At 42.0% G+C, this 12437-nt stretch overlaps 1 protein-coding gene across 3 annotated transcripts in view; it reads right to left on the minus strand.

Annotated features, from left to right (window-relative positions):
* Window positions 1-12206, minus strand: part of arvcfb (ARVCF delta catenin family member b) — a 113638-nt gene extending 101432 nt beyond the window's left edge. Inside the window, exons 1-2 of one of the 3 annotated variants that reach the window (XM_072708982.1) lie at window positions 11953-12206; window positions 11251-11392 (exon numbers count right to left, since the gene is read on the minus strand). The gene's annotated coding sequence lies outside the window, so the exon portion shown is untranslated. The remainder of the gene's footprint in view (window positions 1-11250; window positions 11393-11952) is intronic. The other 2 variants (XM_072708983.1, XM_072708985.1) reach the window with 2 other exon arrangements.
* Window positions 12207-12437: the final 231 nt, after the last annotated feature.

Here is a 12437-nt window from a genome sequence, read left to right on the forward strand (position 1 = left end):
AGAAACAAGGACAGAGAAACTTTACAGAATGGAGACAAAGTATAAATGTTTAGCAGAAAAACAGTGGTGTTTAATTACCTCCAGATTCATGCTATATTTGGAATGGCATCGACAAACAACAGGCCGTCAGGTAGGAGATAAGCCTGTCAATGGAACCCATGTCCGTGAAATTAAATTCACCCCCCTTCTGAGAATTTTAACCAGGGTGTTTTCGACGGCTGTGGCTGCAGCTTAAGCACTCTATGGGCCCTGCTGCCCCATGATAAGAGGATATCCTGGGGGCATCAGACAGTAAGGCTGACAACTGCCCGCTCAACCGAGTCCCTCCAAGAATTAAAGACGAAATATCTGCCCCTCAAGGAGTTAACAAGCTTTCGGCAGGAGGACATGTACGTCAACACTAATCGGATGGAGGCCAAGGTAAGGCTTGTGGCCAAATACACTCAACAGACACTTTATTGGGTACACCTGGTGATTAATGCAAACAGACAATAATGTAGCTGCATCCAAATGCAAACAGAATCAGACAAACAGGAGGGCTGTATTTCTTGATTAGCCGGATAACTTGTCGGATTTAAGGTGGTCTGGGCTAAATGTAAGCGAACAAAGATGAAGTCCATTTAAACTGGGGTACCTTAAATCCAACAAGTTATCTGTCTACAGGCCCAGGATGTAGAGCTTCAGTCACTGTGCAGTTAAGCATTATAACAGTTAGCGCAGTGATCCATGTGATTTAAAATGTGGGATCACTGGAGGTGCTAGACGGGGTGGTTCCAGTGTCTCAGAAACAGCCCCCTTCCAGAGACACACGCAGAGTTTACAGAGGATGGTGTGACGAAGCAAGGAGATGCAGTCAGCAGTAGCTCCGTGGGTGAAAATGCCCCATTCTGGTACGTTACTACGGCACTAATGAGAGGTCAGAGGAAAGTGGCCACACCCATTACAGCTAACAGGAAGGCCATGAGTGCAAAAAGTGTGTGTGTGCAGAAAGGCATCCCCAGACACGTCGACTCTTCAAGTCGTTTGGGAGACCAAAGGCTCCTACCTGGTAATACGCAGACTAATGAAGTATAGTTCACCCATAATCAAGAGAGACCAAGTCAGCCTGCTTGGTACACTGTCTTCAGAGCTCAATTCCATGGTCAGGTGAACCAATGATCAAATAGTAATGGGCACTGCAATCTAGTCAAAACTGGTGTCTTGTGCTCTTAGTGCATCATCTGGAAACACAGGGGGAGCAGGAGATCAAACAGGAGCCCCTGAATGTGCACCTGCTTGTTTAGATGTGCAGAGGTGGAAGTTAGCAGGGAAGTGGGGAGGGGGGAGGAGGAGGGGGAACAGGCACGCGCTATATTCCAGGCCGTGTGAGGACACAGAGCTCAGCCTGCCTGAAAATATTATCTTCCAAAGTGGAGATAAGCTATTTTGTTTTTTTTACAGCCAGCCAGAATCCAGAATCAGCGACCAGAATCTTGTGGCTTCATTTAAATTTCGAAACGGTTATATTATTTTGTGGCCAGTCTTCTCCTTAACAAAGAGCATGGCAGACATTTTGAAGCCTGGGGAAATGTGTAAACAATGATATGGACACTCAGGAAAGGTATGATTACCGACGACGGCTTTCTGTTTAACAATGAGACGGTCTGGGATCCAAACCGCCCTGACTTGCAAATCCGAGGAGAGCACTGCAGAACACTTAATCCCCCAGTACAAAGGAACACAGACGTGTGTGTGTGTGTGTGTTTGTGTGTGTGTGCGCACATGCACGCCATTGCAGGAAATTCTTTGTCAGACTAATTACATTTTTCTTTTCCCCACAGGAAGCGGCTTCCTAAGGGGCAAAATCCAGCTCTGGACGTCGTCTATATTTAACCGCAGACTGAAGAACCCTCCGCTCTGTGCTTCCACACCCAGACAAAGGCGAGTTAGTTCCTTTGCAGGAGGGGTGGGTCAGAACCGGAGCCGCGTTGCCGTGCCAGTGGGGGTGAGATGGGTCCGGCAGCATACCAAGTGCCTCTGAGTAAATAAAGTGAGGCCTCCCAGCAGGTGCTGGCCTACAAAGGGCGATTGACCAAACCGTGTAGAGGCCGCCTCTGCCCCTTGGCAGTGGTCTCCACACACCGCACCAGCTAGGGCCATTACGGAAATTCGACATGCCTAATGTGAGCTAAAAATTAATAGAAATCATCGTAAAACATGCAATTAAAGTGTTGAAAAGTGACCAGTGACTAAAAGAGAATTGAACCTATGTACACAATCAGACAATCCTCTTATTATTCTGCAGACTTTTGGAGATAAAAGTCAACCTGCTGTTTAACACACATAGATTAGTACAAATGTTTTTTTCTGGGTTTTGTTTCAGCAGGATAAACTGGGAAACAGCCTCTATTAAGAGAGAAAACTCTGGATGCAAGTTGATAGAAACAAGTCAAGTGTCAAGTGGCGAGAGTGCAACGTAATCAGAGGCGCTCATTAGCATGTGAAACGCACTCGCAGCCAGCGCAGCTGAAAGGAGCGCATTCCTGCGCCATTGTCCAGAGGAAAGCATGGCTGAATGGCAGCACTGTTGGATGGCAGGGCTCGGGTTCCAGAGCCCGGCTCTGAAAGGCATGGGGGGGGGGGACTGCGGCTGAGGCCGCTCAGAAAATACCAGAGAGCTGGATAACGAGGATGGAGCTGGAAGCTCTGAAGCTCTGTCAGCAGTCAGCGGGTCAGAGCCATGTCACACGGGGTTAGGTAAAGCTTCCACATTCCATTCATGAAGAGGAAGACACAGAAAGAGCGACTTCATCATGGGGTGCTTATTTTATACCAACGGAATAATCTATTTCATGATCGAGTTTGTTTACAGAAAGGGCCTATTATCAATATAACTGCTACAACCCCCTTTTAACCACCATCAGTGACGTACTACAGTGCATCACACCTTTCATTTTTGTTATGGGCCGTCATATTAACATACCGCTAACCCATCAAGGAAATGAGAGTCAGTAATCCTCACAGCAGCACAGTTGCCTTCACCCCAAAAAGCCGTAAAATCCATAATACGGTCGTGTTCGTGTCGTGTGTTTTTGTGCTCATTGGTTTAAGCATTGATTTTGATAGATTAATCATGTGAAATCTTAATCCCACACCGGTAAATAAAAGCCTCGCTCTAACATAAACACAAAAGGAACAGATCACTTTAATCGCTATTACAGTTGGGTATGGGCGGTCTTATAATTTCAAAACAAAGAAAAAAAGTGATAAATGTTCTCTCATATTCATTTTATATTTGTCGGAGTAACAACGCAAAGGGAATGACAAGCTACTTCAGTCAAAAACAGTGCATTTTACTTTTCATTTCAACTAAAACGCAGGGTTGCCAACTTTAATCAGCTAGCCTATCTGGAGTGAGATTTATGCATGTAAGAGTTTCATTACATTATAAATATAGTCTGTAGGGTTTGCTCTAATGCTTTTGATGTAGCTAATTTTAGGTTTATAATGGAATAATATAGATTCGCTGTAAGAATTCTTGCGTGAATCTGAAAGCGTGAGTGTCACGTTAGAAGCGTGAGAGTTTGCAACCCAGAAAACATACATTTTCAGTTTCACCTGAATTGATTAGTATAAAAAAACAACATTAATTTATACAATTGTTAAAAGGCAGAAACTTTGACCAACATGAAATCATCAATAAATTACATCTATTTATTCAACGTTTTATAAAAAGCATACTACGTTTGAAAACTCAGTTTCACAATGTCAGGACAGAGCAGCCACTCTGTTAGGGACATTACGGCTTTTCGGTTGAGAGTGTTAGACTCGCTGCTGTTATTAACGCTAATGGCACATTAGCGCAAACAAAAGGGCTGCATACGCCAAAGTATGTCTTGCTTGGAGGTTAAAGGAGTTTCACGTTCATTGGCGTGGGAAATGGAGGTTCTAATGTTATCAGGCATCCAAGCAGCGTTAGCCGTCAGAAAAATCGCGATAAGATATTTTCGCCAAATTGATCAGCCCTACCAGGCAAGGCACCCAGCTCATTGGAAATGATGTCACCACATGCAGCAACCACCTGTATCCCACGCAATATTGTTACCGTGGCACTTTAATGGCATAGGATAAGGAAGGAACTCCTTCAGAATGCATTACCTCCTGTTCCAGAGTAGGACTGACTCCACCTTTACATTTTATTCATTTATAAAAGCAGATGCTTTTATCTGAAACAACATACAATTGAGAAGGCAGGGCCAGACAATCTCTGGAGTAACTGGGGGTTAAGGGCCTTGCTCAGGGGCGCAACAGTGAAATCACTCTGCTGACCCTGGGATTCGAACTGGCAACCTTCCAATCACAGGCACAGCCTCCCAACCCCCTGGAGCACACACCATCCCCAACATCGAGGCTCCCTGGAAACTTCTGGGGGGTATTCCAGAAAGCTTGGTTAACTTACCATTTGGTAAATCTTAACCTCTGGGTTGATATACCCCAAACCCGCATACCATGAGTATGTCGGTTCCAAAACACCTGAGAAGAGTAAGTTCAATCAACCTCCTATTGCTTACCCAGAGTTAATGCGCGTGCACCGTGCATACATAAAGACGTTTTCAATTGATCGCCGATTTCACGAGTCAGAATGGAAAATCAAAGTGAAAAAAAGAGAGCGGCATACTTCACAGAGGCGGAGTTGGAAGTTTTAATGCACGCATATGAGGAATTCAAGCCAATAATAATGAAAAAAAGCAATACGGCTGCATCGGCTAAAGAAAGAGTTGGCTTGGCAAAAAATAAAGGACAGAATAAATGCGTGTGTATTAAATTGCAAATTTGACATCGCCTCCCCTTTTATTATAATGCAAAATAATTAAACACATAACCCTTCCGCATCCTTTTTACTGTTAAATCACTATGAAAGCATTTACTTTTCCTGCCATTCATTTCTTTAGGTTAAAATAACAATGTGTCTCGACTAGGAATATATGGTTTCTTATTTAATAAGGTGTAATCCTTCTGGAGACAGAAGAACTTTGAGCCAAGTCAAAATGAAACACAAAAACATTCTGCAAAAAGGTTATTGATTACACGATCACTTAACTATTTATTAAACACGATTTAGTATATTCTTTCTGTCATGTAGCTAATAGAAAAAAGGCTGAAGCCCGTCTAACTGGCGGGAGCCCACCACCACCTCCCCTCACCCCATCTGAGGGCAACCAGTGGTAACCAGCATTGTACTGTCCTGTAATGATTACCTATAGTTAGTGGAAAAAAGTAATGAGTTTGATGATTTTAACAAGGCAAAAAATTAAGGATACAAAATCAAGTTACCTGCACATTGATACTATGAATAGATTTCCTCCGCTATCTCGCTGTACTTGTATAGTGACAATAAAGACATCTATCTATCTATCTAACATAGTCACCCTCATTTATTAAAGGAGCTTTAATAGGAATGTAGGTGCCATCAATGCACCCAATTATGAATGAATGAATGAATGCCTTTTATTGTCACTATACATGTATTACATGTATTCCAAATTACATTTGGAAACCCTGAAATAGAAAGTCATATAGGGAAGTATCAAGTGTGTGTGTGTGCAGGATGAATACATGTAGGCTATAGATATAAATAGTATGACTATATATTAAATATGCATCATAGATTTTACTACAAAGGACAAACCTACCACTCTGTGGAATTCCTCTTTAATAACACGCAGAGCTTTATGGACAGGGAACTGTATAAACGTGTGTAAGAAGCGTTAAGTACCAGACATACTGTGCGAACGGCTCTACACACAGTTGCCTTTCCTATATGCTCTGCGTCGCCCATATTGTACAAAAAATGCCCTGACGCAAAAAACCGAAGCGCTATGTACAGAATGTTTTCTGTGCTAAGCGCAGAACCGCGGTTTGGGTTTGTGACATTTGCAATATGCGGTTTCAAGAGATGTTAAGTAAATGAACGATTCTTTTGAAAACTGATAACGCTTTTTCAAATAATCATTAGGAAATGACAAGACATCAATACGCGGTCTTATAACTCTCTCCCGGCGAAAAAAACCTTGTATAATTTATGCCTCCACGTTCACAGGATCGTCATCAAAAGGGCACGCCATGCTCAGTAACCTTCTGCAACAAACTTACCCTGGAACATAACCTGCTACTGAGCAGGTTATCTTCAGAGAGTAAGCTGCTATGGTTACGTACATACCCAGAAAGTTAACCTCCGTTTTTGGAACCGAAAGTTGAGGTTATCCACTAACTTACCCTTAAACTTACCCGGGTATGTCACATAACCTGCTTTCTGGAATACCCCCCTGGTACGTTACTACGGCACTAGCCAGACCTAATTCTGTTAGGATATGCGGGGACATGCCATGGAGTTCAGTATATCTAGTTAAACGGCAGACGTGTGTGTGTGCCGTCTTTATAAAGGTTACAAGACCACCTTGGGTCTACTACCAATCCCAGGCCAGGTAGAGGGCTCAAAGCTATGCTACCGGACTCCAAACACCACTCTAGGTCTGGTCACTTACATGGGAACTGCAAGGATTCTGATAAATGCCTCTTTCCCTCCCATACAGGAAAGATTTCATGGCTCCGGAGAGAAAAAAAAAATGTAAACGTATAACATAAATACACAAAAGCCCAGTCAAAACCATGAATATCAGTATGAAATGCATTTCACAACACTGTAAATGCAATGAAATTTCAGAGATCCTGGCTATTGACAGGGTTGCAGGCCAATATTAATTCATAATATTGTTATTGATGAATTATTTTTTATAACACATTTCAGCAACACACTAAAACACCAGATTTCCTGCACACACTGTGATGAGGCATTATTATGCTCACATGTCCATATTCTTGTCTTATGTCTGGTTCCTCAGGCCACCCAATGAAATTGTCATGCTCCAACTGTTCCGATCCTCCTGTGTGCCACGCCCCCTCATTTACCTCGTGTGGAATCCCCTTGTTATTTGTTTCTAGTTTTGTTCATTGATTCTGTGTATTTAAGTGGGTTTCTGTGAGTGATTCCCCAGTCCGGTCATTGACGTCAGTCCTGCTTGTTGCTCCATGTTCCCAATTGTGTTCACCCTGAATAAATCCTACGTTTCCCTGACTCCCTGGACTCCTGCTCCTGTTTCCCCGCTCCATGCCAGCGTGTTCAACAGAAATGTTCAGTGTTGGGATGAATCCAGTCATTCATCTTGATTATTCTTGTTCAGCTTTCCATGTATTATAGTCTTCTCAAAATATACTCAAAATTGCATTTATTGATGCCGCAAGACATTGATACGCACTCTGCCCTCCTTTTTCACTGTTCGAGCTTCTAGAAAGAGTCACAGGGAATAGCATATTCCGAATGCATTCTTTGTTCTTGGAGAAGTGTCACCTTTGAAGATGAGAGATTGTGAAATGAGCAGGAAAGGTACAAAGAAACTAGTACTATGCAAAAATGTAGGATTCAGAAGTAGAATACTAAGAAATCTGACAATTAAACCACAAAAATGTTATTACCAGCTACATATTAATGAAGAGGGTTAGCCTAGATCAAAGTAAGGACAAATCAACAGTCTCCCTCAACTTTGCAAGTTCGGTGTAACTAAACCTAGTTCTTTCATGCGAGCGGTTTTATTTTGTGGGGAGATGGATCAGACACACTCAAGATCCCCGACACCACTGAGCGTGGTGCTCACGACATGCTTAATTATTCATGAGTCGGCTGGAAATTCTCTTACAGATCTGTGGTCACATCTCTGTGACCTGAGGTTGTATAATCTGTGGGGGGTGGGGTACTTTAAAGAGGAAGGAAAAAAATAAATCAATAAATCAACTCTAGAGAACATCAGTGCAGAAGCTCGTAAAAAAAAAAAAAAAAAAAAAAAAGACCTTCACAAATGAAAGCCAGAACAGTCTTTGTCATGTAGACAGATTTAAACCAGGTCATTGGCTTAATTCTGTCATGAAGTTACAGCTCGATTGGAGCAGGCAGAACAAAGGATGACATGCTGCATTAGCTTAAAATGTGACCGTTATCTGTTTAATAATGAGGCATGTCTACACTGAAATACAGATTTTTTTTTTCCCCCCAGATTAATTTCATCCTTTACTTGCATTGCTGAGATGTTATCAGGTGGACCTAGAAACCACAGACATGTCCCTTCACTGTGCCCAGCTCTGGACACTTCACTGTGTGCCTTCTTCACCAGCTACTCACATGGAACGTCAGGTGACATTCAGCTCAGGGACTGGAGTGCTTTTCCACTGCACCAAGCACTGTACTTTTGGTACTTTTGCTTTTCCATTGACTTTCGGTCGAGTACCTGCACCGAAAGTTCCAGTACCAAAAGTGCCAAACCAGCTGGGGAACTTCTTTGGTACTTTGGATGGGACTTTCTTTGTTGATTGGTTATGCAAATTGCCTGCCGCTGAAACAATACAAATAGCGCCTTGAAAAGAATTGCAAACTCAGAAAACAATGATAAATGAAGTAAAAAAAAAAATCTGGTCGGGAGAAGAGATAAACAAAAAGATCAGGATAACATGACAGGAAAGTGTCTGGGACACGTTTGACCACGTATCTTTTGTACTGTAATGGATATTATTGTTACAATTGTTATCATTGTAACAAGGACATTATGGGGCAGTAACAAAATCTGAACACAATTGGTCAGCTGGGCACCTTGGAGACGCCTGATAGACACAGATGTAAACAGCGATGTGTCTCGGCCTTCGACTTACGATCCAGTCGCCCAAGACACATTTTAAAGCCAAATGTAAACAGGGCCTAAGACTCCAAGATCTTTAAGCAGTGTTGGGACTCTGACAGCTCTTATCTGTTGAATCTACAGTTAACTCAACCTGTAGCCCTTTCCCAGTATTAACCGTATTAACAGCTGTGCATGTAAATGTACTGAATAAGTCGAGCTACAGTTATAGCTTGACTACGCCATTTAAATCTGACTACTGTCCTTCTCCCAATAAACATGCAAGGGAGGGGAATCGATTTATTGCATGATGTATGTCCGACTCCACTACAATAGGTGGTGATATGGCTTCTTTCAGCTTTTTAGTTTTGGACTTTTTCTGGATGACCTATTACGCCACAGACGTAAAAAATTTATTTCATAATAATGGATACATGGACAAATGAAGTGGCACAAGCTTTGATTGCGATCTGGTCAGAAGAGCAGATACAACACGATCAAGATAGCATAATAAATAAAATATTTTGTATGATATACTATGACAGCACAGCATTGGAATTTTTTTCAAATATTGCAATGTGATTTTGTTGTAGTAAATATTGGAGTATTTATGGAACAAAAAAAAATCTCACTAAACCGTCAAGGAGTGATTTAAACAGCAAGGATGAAAATGACTGTCAGAGAACGAATGCAGTGCTCACACAAAAGCAGAGGAGGTAAACTATACACTGATTTTTAAACATATACTAGATGATCTTAAAAATTAATAATCATTAAAATGGAAAAACTTGCTAGGTTTTTGTTTTCCTATGACAGAGCAACAATGTATTAGCGAGACAAACTCCCTGCATTATAATATCCGTACCAAACTGAAAAAAGGCCATTCATACTTCCGTTTATGCACATCCACTTTGACCTTACAGCATTTACTTTTTCTCCAATCAGGAAGTTATGGCATCTGAATAACTCACATCCTGTAATAGCCATGCAACACACACCTCCCATTCTTTCTTTATTAGCCTCTCAAGGTCCAGCTGCACACAAAACACCAGCTTCTCATTCACACCATACAAGTTTGAGAGGGCTTAGAGCAGCCTAAGGTCCATCCAAATGTTTTCTGTAGCCACTTGTGCTATTCAGGGTCATGGGGATCTGGTGCCTATGAGCACAAGGCAGAGAACAACCCAGGATGAGCTGCCAACTGCTAACTGAGGGCACACACACCGTTCACACACACATTCACACCTACAGACAATCTGGTAACTCCAATTAGCCTCAGCATGTTTGTGGACTGTGTGTGTGTGTGTGTGGGGGGGGGGGGGAAAGAGACAGGTAACCACTGCAACACCGCACCACCCAATCCATAGTCTATCATACCATCTATTTAGTAAACTACACAGAATTTAAGCCAAACTCTTAAATATGAAGAGAATATTATTTTTCTTCACTAAATGTACCATCATCCTGATGCTCTCAGGGTCATTTAGTGAAGAAAAATAATAAGTAGCATAATTAGTTTGATATGAATTACCAAGATATAGCTGGCGAAACCAACGGTCTAATTAAATGACCATTAGTTCTCACGCAAAAGCTGCACATGAAATGAATATGTACAAATGATTTCTTTGAGTTTATTTTTCCCTTTGAATTGCCAATTACTTATAGGTAAATTTCATGCATTGCTATGGTTTCAAACATACGAGACCAATGGAGTTCAATTAATTTATAAGAGTTGAGCACGCAACGGAAGTTTACGATACAAAAGCGCACTTGTGTGATGTGTAATTTTTAATCAGAGTTTAACGATCATATCTATTACTGAAAGTCAAGTGCTACACTGTACAGTTACTCAGGCACGATCATGCTTTATACTTATTACGCCGCACTAGAATAAAGTAGCTGAGTGCGGTACACATGAAAGAGTTGCTCCGTCTTTATTTTAAAAGTGTCCATGTTATGGGAGAGACTTGCAGCAGGTGCGTGAACCTTTCCTCGCTGCCATTGGTACCTCCCCAAGTCCGAGCGATTCGGGCTGCAGACCCCCCATGAGGAATATTTAATATGGAGCTATTTAATTATTTCATTAACGCAATATTTTCACTTCAAAGGACTCGATGTAAAGCTGGACATTGGAACAGCCGAACCCGAACCGTATGGGAGATCGCATTGTGGTCCCACGGGGCGAGAGGATAGACACAGTGTTCCACAACTAGATATCGCATTGTTATCTAGCAAGCCAGCTAAATCCACGGCACCCACACTTTGTCACCATTTAATGGGGGGGGGGGGAGATATGCATTCGCTTATTCAAGACACGCAGGCAGTGGAAATGTACGAGAGTAGCCAGGCAATCCTAAGGACGATGAGGGGAACTCCAGCGGACCCCTGCAATCTCTCTTTTCTTGGCACAGTGGGGAAAAAAAAAACTCAAATCACCATGACAATTGCCAAGCGTCTGCACAAAGGTGCCTCTCCGCATTCATCAGAAACGCGGCCAAAAGCACCAGCAGCGTACACGGCGAAACCAACACGATCTGTTTTTCCCTACCTTGTGCCCTGCTCTCGCCTGGACCCAGGGACGGAGCGGACCGTGTAGTTGTCGGTCTGATCAGCGGATTCCCCCTCCAAGGCGTTTCGCACGCACCCCGGGGTGTCTTATAACTGGATTGTGGGGCTCTTGATGGGAGAACCTGTAGGAAAAACAAATATGATTATAGTTCTGATACTTCTGCAGTATAAAATTGGCCAAAAAACATTCTGACAACAATAGCAACTTTATTATTAATAGTAATTAGTTTTAAAATTGCACGATCGACAATAGGATTGAAGTTATATGCATCACTCTGAAGCTGTATACCAACTACGCTCTTTTACTCAGAAATATTAACTCTTGGAGTTTGCAGTCAATGTGCAAGCGAATATATGCAAGCGATACCTGTCAGTTTTGTGCAAACGTTTTAGATTCGTTAACGAAGATGCGTCAGTATCGCACCAAACTGCAACGCGGTTTGCTGGATCTCTAATCCCTGTTTTCAGATTGTGGATTAACAACAGAATGAACTATTTTCAGGTGGGCATTTTCTTCTCCATTATAACAGGGAGCATTTAGAAAAAGATTGAAAAATACAAAGATTTCCTTGATGAATTCAAACGCGAAAATTATTTAGATAATGGGTGTAAACGACTGTACTGGATAAAACAGACTTAAAATATAATGTAAATTGTTTTCCTCTAATAAACCAGTGCCTACCGATTGCCTATCAGTTCACCCCTCCTGAAATCCACGTTAAACACCACCAACACAACCTAGACACCAAATACGACTAAAGTCCCGCCCAACACCGTTACATTCGGGCACACTTTCACCTTGATTGGTCAGATTGCGCTGCCAACCAAACCATATATCAAATCAACCCAATCCTAGTCTTAAAAAAGCTGCCCGTCTCAACACGATCAGTTGTATTTATACTCCCGTATCTGAAAAAATTAATTTTGTTTCTGTTGTAGTCGCCTCTAAAGGTCATCTGGAAAATATTCAACAGGTCCGAAGAGGATCACCATAAAAATAATACTGTAAAGTATACCTAAATGTAAATATTGTATTAATTTCGTACAATAAATTATCTACGGCGCGGTTGGGATTTATAACTTCAGTAATCGATACATCGTTGAGATTCGCCCCTCTTAATGTTGACAACTTGCCGTACACACTTTGCCCCATCAATTTCACAATGT

The sequence above is a fragment of the Paramormyrops kingsleyae genome, chromosome 2 (genome assembly GCF_048594095.1).
Source record: "Paramormyrops kingsleyae isolate MSU_618 chromosome 2, PKINGS_0.4, whole genome shotgun sequence".
Lineage (NCBI taxonomy): Eukaryota > Metazoa > Chordata > Actinopteri > Osteoglossiformes > Mormyridae > Paramormyrops > Paramormyrops kingsleyae.